Source organism: Oryctolagus cuniculus, chromosome 4, assembly GCF_051225735.1.
Source record: "Oryctolagus cuniculus isolate XC-2025 breed Fujian yellow rabbit chromosome 4, ASM5122573v1, whole genome shotgun sequence".
Taxonomy (NCBI): Eukaryota; Metazoa; Chordata; class Mammalia; order Lagomorpha; family Leporidae; genus Oryctolagus; species Oryctolagus cuniculus.
The window spans coordinates 132,779,583-132,788,669 of NC_142870.1; the positions used below are offsets into that span (position 1 = coordinate 132,779,583).

The 9,087-nt window shown below is 42.6% G+C and overlaps 1 protein-coding gene across 2 annotated transcripts in view; it reads right to left on the reverse strand.

Annotated features, from left to right (window-relative positions):
* Positions 1-8,877, reverse strand: part of AGTR1 (angiotensin II receptor type 1) — a 46,099-nt gene extending 37,222 nt beyond the window's left edge. The window contains exon 1 of one of the 2 annotated variants that reach the window (XM_008266173.5): positions 8,842-8,877. The gene's annotated coding sequence lies outside the window, so the exon portion shown is untranslated. Of the gene's footprint in view, positions 1-8,717 lie in introns of both variants that reach the window. The other variant, XM_008266172.5, reaches the window with a different exon arrangement.
* Between the last annotated feature and the right edge of the window lie 210 nt (positions 8,878-9,087).

Genomic DNA, 9,087 nt, shown 5'->3' on the forward strand with positions numbered 1-9,087 from the left:
AAGGAAGACCTTTCTCTCTGTCTCTCTCACTGTCTATAATTCTACCTGTCAAGTAAGTAAAAAAAAAAAAAAGAAGTATAAAGGGTCATTTGAAAACACATTAGCCGGCGCCTTGGCTCACTAGGCTAATCCTCCGCCTTGCGGTGCCAGCACACCGGGTCCTAGTCCCGGTCGGGGCGCCGGATTCTGTCCTGGTTGCCCCTCTTCCAGGCCAGCTCTCTGCTGTGGCCCGGGAGTGCAGTGGAGGATGGCCCAAGTACTTGGGCCCTGCACCCCATGGGAGACCAGGATAAGTACCTGGCTCCTGCCATTGGATTAGCGCGGTGCACCGGCTGTGCTGGCCATTGGAGGGTGAACCAACAGCAAAGGAAGACCTTTCTCTGTCTCTCTATCCACTCTGCCTGTCAAAAACAAACAAACAAACAAACAAAAACAAAAAACAAACCATTAAAAATGTAAAGAAAAAAATCACTCCTGAGCTTAATAATTCTCAAAAAAAATAGGATTTGTTATATATTTTCCCTAGTTTTTCTTATCTCCTCCAAAAATATGCAGACATTTAAAAATATATAATTGACTTTACTCACAAATCAGTACTAAAACAACTAAATTGATGTTACAGAACACCAATATCCCCAGTCAGACCTTAATGACCACTGAATTTACCACATATGCACACAGACACAGAGGATCACACTTATGATTTATGTTTTGTATATTGCTTTGTTCACTTTTGATTTTCTTTCCTTGCCATTAAATATTTCAAAAATACCATATAGTGTTCTACCATATGGCTTAGCTTTATGGGACTTTAAAAGACTAGGAATAGATGCATGTTTCTCACAAAAATCCATGCTGATAACTCAGTAGATCAAAGGCCAGGACGTTTTCAAGAAATCATTATACAAGAATCACCTCAAAGCCTTTTCCATTCCTGATAAAGTGGCAGCAATTAACTGTGTGAAGGTTAAGGGCTGGGACACATCATGGCACGATGTGTTTTACGTGAAGTGACATCATTTGCATGGAAGCAAATTTATTACGTCTGGACTAGTGGAACATTCTTGCTCCAGGGGAGTACCACGTCAATTCAGAAGCATGTTAAACGTATTTGCATTGGACAACAAGAAGAATTTGGGACAAAAAATGAAGTATATATCAGCATAAAGCTGTAAATGTATGACGTTTTCTAGAAGAAATGCTATGAGATTTTTATTCATTCTATTTAGACTTAATCCTAGAGCAGAGTAAATTCAGCCATAGTCACAGTCACAAATATTTGGGCTTAGTAAAGCCAGTGAGATTATTTGGGCCGTAGGGGGTGATCATTGGTACTTTATCATTTATTAGTACTCATAAACTCAGCCTGCTATGCATAAAACAGCTCCCTGGCACTATTTCCCTTCCCCAGTCCACAGTACTTGGAATGGCATGGTGGTTGCCTTGGATTCATTTTGCCCTAATGTGTAACTCACAGGTTAGATACTATACTGTTAGTGCCGCCTGCATATCTAAAGTTCTAGATCCAGCTGGTGAAATTTGGGCTCCCAGAGATGTTCGTTCACCACAGAGAAATTTCAGCTGCTTGGTCCTATTGGCAGACCTCTGCTGACCTATATGATCAGAACATACCTCTGGTTTTTGACCAACACCAGTATGCTTCTGTGAAAACAACAAATATTCGCCTGAATTCAACTGAGAGCTGTCAAAGCACCTGCGTGCCCTGGGAGAAATCCTTCAGGGATCTAATCATTTGGGGAGCCACTGGCTTACAGTCAATCACCAGCTGGTTGGCAACTATCTGGTTAGTAACAGTAGTTGACTACAGTTTTGTAAACCATGGTGCAGTAAATAAGCATTTATATTAAAAGCTGAAAAAGTAATATATAATTTGATGTGGAATGCTGATCAGTGTATGTATTTTAGAAAATGACTTATTCAATTAAAGAAAGAATGGTCTTTACAGCTTTAGAACACCAAATATAAACAGTACATTTTAGAGAAAAATGAAGTTACTAATTGTGTGTCATCTATTCTTGTAAAAAGGGTTACTGAGGTATAACTGATAAGGAAAAATGTCATATATGCATTTCGATGAATTTGGACTGGCTATCATAGTTTTAGTATTTTTCCCAACTAAAGAAGGAATTTTTAGAATTCATCCTTATTCTATCTAGTAAGATGACAGGCAAATGTTATAACTAAAATGGAATAGAAAGTGTTTTTCTTTTTTATGAAGAAAACAGGACTTGATTTCAACTTATAACTGTAAATCAATTCCCATGTAACTAGTTTGCCTTAAAAAGCAGGCTGCCTTGTACATTCATATATTGGAGCAACAGCTCAGACCACGGGCCTTGGGATCAGACTCCCTGTGTTTAAATCTTGACTCTATTCATTATTATATTTGAGCAAGCTACTTATCTCTTCATTGCTCAGTCTCCCAATCTACACAGTGAGGAGAAAGCAGTGACCATCTGAGAGGGTTACTGTAAGGATTAAACAGAAGAACAGTAAAGGTTAAACATTGTGTTTGGCACATTGTATGTGCTCAATTGATGTTAAGTTTATTTCAAATGTTAGCTTATTAAAAAGCCACGAAAATAACCTCTGGGTCTGGGTAGGGAACGTCTAGCCAGGGGTCCATATAAGGACCCAATGCAATTGCAGGATGGATTTGAAATTTAATAAATGTATAGCAGACTAATTTTTAAGCTGATAATTGTGTATGGTCCTCAAATATCCACATGGCTCTGGGCAGAAAAAAAACGTTCCTTACCCCCTGATCCAGATGAGCATTCTAAGTAAGCCACACGCATTGTACACTGTGCATTTGACTCACCTGGGGCCTTGCTAAAATGCTTATCCAGTGGGTCCTTGTGGGGTCTGAGAGTCTGCATTGCTCATCAACTCCCAAGTGACACCCATGGTGCTGGTTTGGACTGCAGCACTAAGGTGACTGTGGATGGTTGCTCCTGATTTCCAGTACAGTGGGTTTCAAACAAGAAGAATGGCAAAGGGGCAGGGGAAAAGGTGTAGATGAGCCACATAGATTCAGTGTGCTCCCTGGGTGATTCTGATGTAGATTCAGTGTGCTCCCTGGGTGATTCTGATATTCTCCCCTTACCCGCCTTCCAACATCTGAAGCACCACTGCTTGAAACTTCAACTTCTCTTATTTTTCACCTTTTCCTTTATTACTTTTTAACTTTCCTCTTGGCATTGCTGCTTTAGATTGAAAAATGTTACCAGTATCTAGTTCCCTGATCTGCAAGACTGAAGCATCAATGTTAAGTAAATTTATTGTGTGTAAAGGGTAACATACCTAAACAACATTAGAAAAACATTCTCTAATATTCTCCTTATAAAACATAGGGATCTGAAAAATGCATTTAAGACTTGCCATAGTTTTAGCTAAAAACAAAAACCAAAGAGGCAAGGAAGTGGTTTTTGGTAATAGAAGTGGAACCTTAAGTAGTAGAAGACAAAGCAGCATTAGATGTAGTCTATGTTATCAAAGGAGTTAAAATCCTCAGAAGAAAGGAGCAGTGGATACCAGGGAAATGGCCAGAACCAAATAACATGGCCACAATAGACATTCTACCAATCTGGAAGGCAGGGCAGAAGGAGGGGACATTTTAAAATGGTTTCCTTTTCTAAACTTGTGCTCCGCGTGCTCAGTGCATTTATGGGGCAAAGGTTGTTTTCGTCTTTGGTGTGTGCACAGAGCCCAGTATCACTCAGATCCACGTATTTCCTCACTACAAGAGTTTGCTACTGTTGTTCATACATTTCAGAGACATAATTCTTCATTCTCCAAAGTAGATAAGAAGAGCTTTGATTAATACCAAATGAGAAAATATCTAAAGAAGCTTAGAAGGCAAATTAGCAATCATAAATTCTCTTTAAGAGCACACAGCCATATGTGTATTTTCCAATATTCTGTTGGCAGTTAACTATTCAGAGTACTTGAATCCATTGATCTAATTAAGATTTTAACATCATTTGGTTGAGATCAAGGCATCTTATATATCTGTAAAATGAACAAGGAATCACATAAAAGTTGAAACAAAATGGAAGATTATTAATTTTATGATTAAAAATTTTAAGTACATTCAGAGTTGGGACTTGAAATAAAGGAATGCACAATGCAATTTTTTTTTGCGTTGTGAAAACCTAAGTATACTCATTTCTTATTCATTTTTTTAGACTTTTAATGTTAGAAAAGTAGTGAAATTTGAAACTAGCAATATGACTAAAAATATTCTTGGGTATAGGAAAGAAACTAACAATAACTGACAGATTCTAGATGTTTATTTCTATTTAAGACATTAGATGATACATCTGTTAAGGAACAAAACCAAACCAAAAACAAACCCTTCGAGACTGAACTTCAGGAACAATGTAAAATAAAGCAGTCATACAGGATCAGCACTGTGGTGAAGCATGGAAAGCCGCTGCCTGCAGTGCCAGCATCCCATATGGTCACTGGTTCATACCCAGCTGCTCCACTTCCCATCCAGCTCCCCGCTAATGGCCTGGGAAAGCAAGTGCTTGGGCTACTGCCACTCACACAGGAGACCTAGAAGAAACTCCTGGCTCCTGGCTTCGGGCTGGCTCAGACCTGGGCATTGTTGCCATCTGAGGAGTGAATCAGTGGATGGAAGATTTCTCCCTGTGTCTCTCCCTTTCTATATAACTCTGACTTTCAAATAAATAAATAAATAAATAAATACAGAAATCTTTAAAAAAAAAAGGCAGTCATACAACATTTAGATTACACAGCGAATTCTTTGCTAGTGAAATATTTTGAAAGATGATTTTGCATTTCATGTGCAAGAGAAAGATTTTTCTGCCATGAACACCTGCTATAGAGATAATCAAAATGGGATAGCAAATCTTTTAATTTTTTTTAATTTTTTAATTTTATTTTCTTTATTAATTTTTTAAATTTTTTTTGACAGGCAGAGTGGACAGTGAGAGAGAGAGACAGAGAGAAAGGTCTTCCTTTGCCGTTGGTTCACCCTCTAATGGCCGCCGCGGCGAGCGCGCTGCGGCTGGCACACCGCGCTGATCCAATGGCAGGAGCCAGGTGCTTCTCCTGGTCTCCCATGGGGTGCAGGGCCCAAGCACTTGGGACATCCTCCACTGCCTTCCTTGGCCACAGCAGAGAGCCGGCCTGGAAGAGGGGCAACCGGGACAGAACCCGGCGCCCTGACCGGGACTAGAACCCGGTGTGCCGGCGCCGCAAGGTGGAGGATTAGCATAGTGAGCCGCGGCGCCGGCAAATCTTTCAATGTTAATACAACCACTGCCAGTAACATTATCAACATGTCATTTCTATGTTAAATATAAATATAAATTCTAAATATATACTTTGTTTTCTATTTCCATTGTCAAATTTGTCATTAAAGTAACAACTAACCAGAAACATTTGGCAAATTTATAGTTATTGCAAATTTTTTTGTTCTGATTGAAACATTTGTGTTTTATAATGACAGTCACTTGCCAAATCACTCATATAGTACCTCAAATCCATACAAATATTCCTTGACTTAAGATTTTTTAATACTAATTCATTAAAAAGTTGATTTTTTCAGAAGCTAAAATTCATACTCTGAATAAAATAGAAAGCAAAGTGACATTAAATTTAGGCTAGAAATCAAACTATTGCTTTTGTTGATCAGAAATTTAGTGTTTTGTTTTAGCAAACAATAGTGAAAAGAAACATAGACTAGGTAATCCAATGACTTTAGGCAATTTTGAAAGAGAAAACTTAGAACTTCTTAGAAGAAAAGTAATAGTACATTCCAGTGGTGGTGAATTTAAAAGTTGATTTATCCGTGTTGGCAGCATGAGAGAAAAACATTATTGCAATGGGCTTTGGTTCTTTGTCATATTTTGTTGCTCCAGCTCCGTATTTGCTTATTGCTACAGTGCATCTTCAAGATAGCCTTTCAGTCTTTACAACGCTTGGATTTACTCAAACTCTAAACAAGACTTCTAATTTAGGAGACCCCTTGGCATTCACCAGTTGTGACCTATCAGGAGAGAGCTGTGTAAACTAGTGTGAGATACAAGGGCAGGAGTTGGCAGTAGGCAGTCAAAATGCGAATGTGATGGGACTCTATCATTGTGTCCCTGTGGCAAAGCTGAAAGCAAAGCACAATAACGCTCAGTGAACTCCTTGAAAAGTGCACTGTGACAACAGACTATAGGAGAATGCACCATGTTTTTGAACTATGAGTTTCAGATTCCTTCTCAACTAAGCATTTTACCTCTGCTTTGGGTAAGTAGCAGATTAAACTTTTTCTTATTATTCCTCCTCTAGTATAGGGGAAAAGTAGTTATAGTAATAACACCAATAATAGAAAGTAATAGCAGTAGCAAAACCAAACCAAACCAAATTACACCCCTCTCCCCACAATTCTGAAACCAAACAAGAAGGAAGAAAAACAAAAAACACAAAATCTGAGCAATCCACAAAATGGACTTTTTTGGAATACTGCCTAGGAAAAGAGAGAGGGGAAAGATTTAAGCCCAGGAGTGCTGCTGCAGCAACAGGGACTGAAAGATGTTTGTAAATCTCAGGAAAGACTAGTTTTCCAGCAACATCAGTGGTACCAGTGGCAGAAAAGCAGTTTTTTTTTTTTTTTCCTGAGATGGATATTCAGTTTAAGAGTAAAGAAAGCAGAACCAGAAATTAAGGCCTCATGATGAGAACAAAGAACAATGAATTCAGGAACAAATGGGGAAGACAGAGGACATAAGAGACTTGGAACTAATCATTATGAAAGTTGAACAGATGTTGAGACCTTTAAACTTGGGGCTACTCCGGGGGCCTTGAATCAGGTTACAGAAACTATCAGCTATGATCTGGGGGGTGGACACCTGACGCCATCATGGGAAAGCTCCATGTTTGTCCTGGGCAGATCATTTAGCAGGATAGTTTGAACGTTTTGAAGACTTAAAGCATAAGCTAACAGGATAATTATATTAGACTTTTATTTTTAAAAATATAACCAGGAAACAAAAGGAATCCAAGAATATCCCTGGAGGGGACCTTGTGGGGGCAGAAATCTTAGGTTTAGAGTTGCTAAGTAACACCTCTAATATCACACAGCTTGTTACATGGAAGTCTCCATTCCCTTCTCCCATTGCTTCTGTGCCCATGAACTGCTGTCAGGAAGGGTGTTGTGGGGAAGAAGAGAAGGGTGCTGGGAAACCATCATAGCCCGAGGAGAGATTATCCACACATAAAGCTAGGGGACCATGAAAAGAGACAGGAGCCTTGACCAGGTTTGTTTTCCTTCTTTCCTTCCTTCCTTCCTTCCTTCCTTCCTTCCTTCCTTCCTTCCTTCCTTCCTTCCTTCCTTCCTTCCTTCCTTCCTTCCTTCCTTCCCTCCTTCCTTCTTGATTCTCAAGGTGTGAAAGCTTATGCTAAGGGGAATAAACATTTGGGGGCCCACGACGCTCAGGTGGTGACAAATGTTGGGCATGAAGTACCTTCGGGAGACAACAGTTGCTCAACAAAAGTTAGCAAACACAAGAGGAGGCTGTGAGCTTTGCCTCCCTGTTAACTTTCTCTTCCCAGAATGACACAGGAAATAAACACAGCCAAGCCCCAAATGTGATCCAAAAGAGAGTGAGCATTCACTCTCACTGGGAAGAAATGGCAGCAGTGGGGCTGTGATGCTGAAAGAGGCCATCAGCAGACAGTAGGCAAAGAAAGAGCCTTCCACGCGCTCCACTGTCTCTAACCATTGCCCCAGGACAAACTGGGCAGGAGAGGCATTTGTGGGGAGATCTGTTGAGTTCTCCTGGAGACCAGGGGAGGCCCATACAGGAGACATTTAAGAGAACTGGCAAACACGGGGCTCTGGCCAGTCTTGAAAGCAAAAGACCTTTGCCCAAAACCTTGCCTCCGTTACAAATGTGCACAGGCCCAGGCTACAAGGACTGGGCTGCGAGGCGCCTTGCTTTTTTCCCCTCCCGGGCTGGATGTAACAGAGGACACCATGGTAATACGCAAGGGCGGGCGGGAGCTGTGTCCTGTGCCATGGACTCCCCCGGTGTGCAGGGAGAGAGGAAGAAGGGGCCGTGAGTGATGCGGGGACTGTTCCCCCAAAGCAGATGAGGCGGCTGGGGACACTCTTCACTTCATCTCAAAAGTAGCACAACTCTTTTATTTATTATTATTATTTTCTTTTTTTGCCACGGGTCATTGAGATAAGTATAAAATCATTCAAGGGCCATGCAAAATTATCAACTTAAAAAGTAGCCTGCTCTAAGATGTATTGCGTTTCGAGTTCCACCTGCAGTTGCCTTGGCAGGGCCAGACAGACCAAATGATTTCCCGGGGTCTGGGGGCGGGGACGACGTCCCCCAGCCCGGAAAGGGACACCCCACGGAGGTATAGGGGCTTGCCACTCAGATCACGTTAAAAGACGCGAGTTAACAGAAAGCCGCCATGGAAAGTTGGCTAGACTGCATCCCACGTCTGCACATTTCTCGCCTGTGCCCCGAGGGAGTTGGAGCAAAACGGAGTGAAATTTTTGGGGCTGTTTCCTCCCATCCCAGAAGCCCATCACCTGCTTTGGAGAAGGGCGGCCAGCTCCAGGGTGGCCGCTGACCGCGGAGGCTGGGTCCCCGGCACACGAAACTCACGACGCCCGCCCTCGCGGTCCCCAAGCCCGTCGAGCGGCCCCGCGGACTCACCAGGTCCGGCCGCCAGCGGGCTGCGCGCCCTCACGACCCGCCTCGGCGGCAGCCGCTCCCCATGGATCTCGGCCGCGGGTCGGGCTCCGCTGCTAGCACCCTTCCCGGCGTTGCTGCCACTCACCGCTGCCCGGGGTCTTGGCTGTCAGGCGCTGGAATCTCCGGCGGCTACGCGACTCCCAATTTATAGCCAGGGGCGTTGCTGTGTTCCAGGGAGGAGGCTCTGTTTTGCATTCCCGCCTCCTCCGCCCCGCCCCGGGAGACCCTCCAGGCCCAACCCCTCCCTCTCCAGAAACTGGCGGCAGCCGGGATGATGCCACAGTTGTCCCTCGTCGCCTATCAGACTCGCGCTCACCTGGCCCGGAGCCCT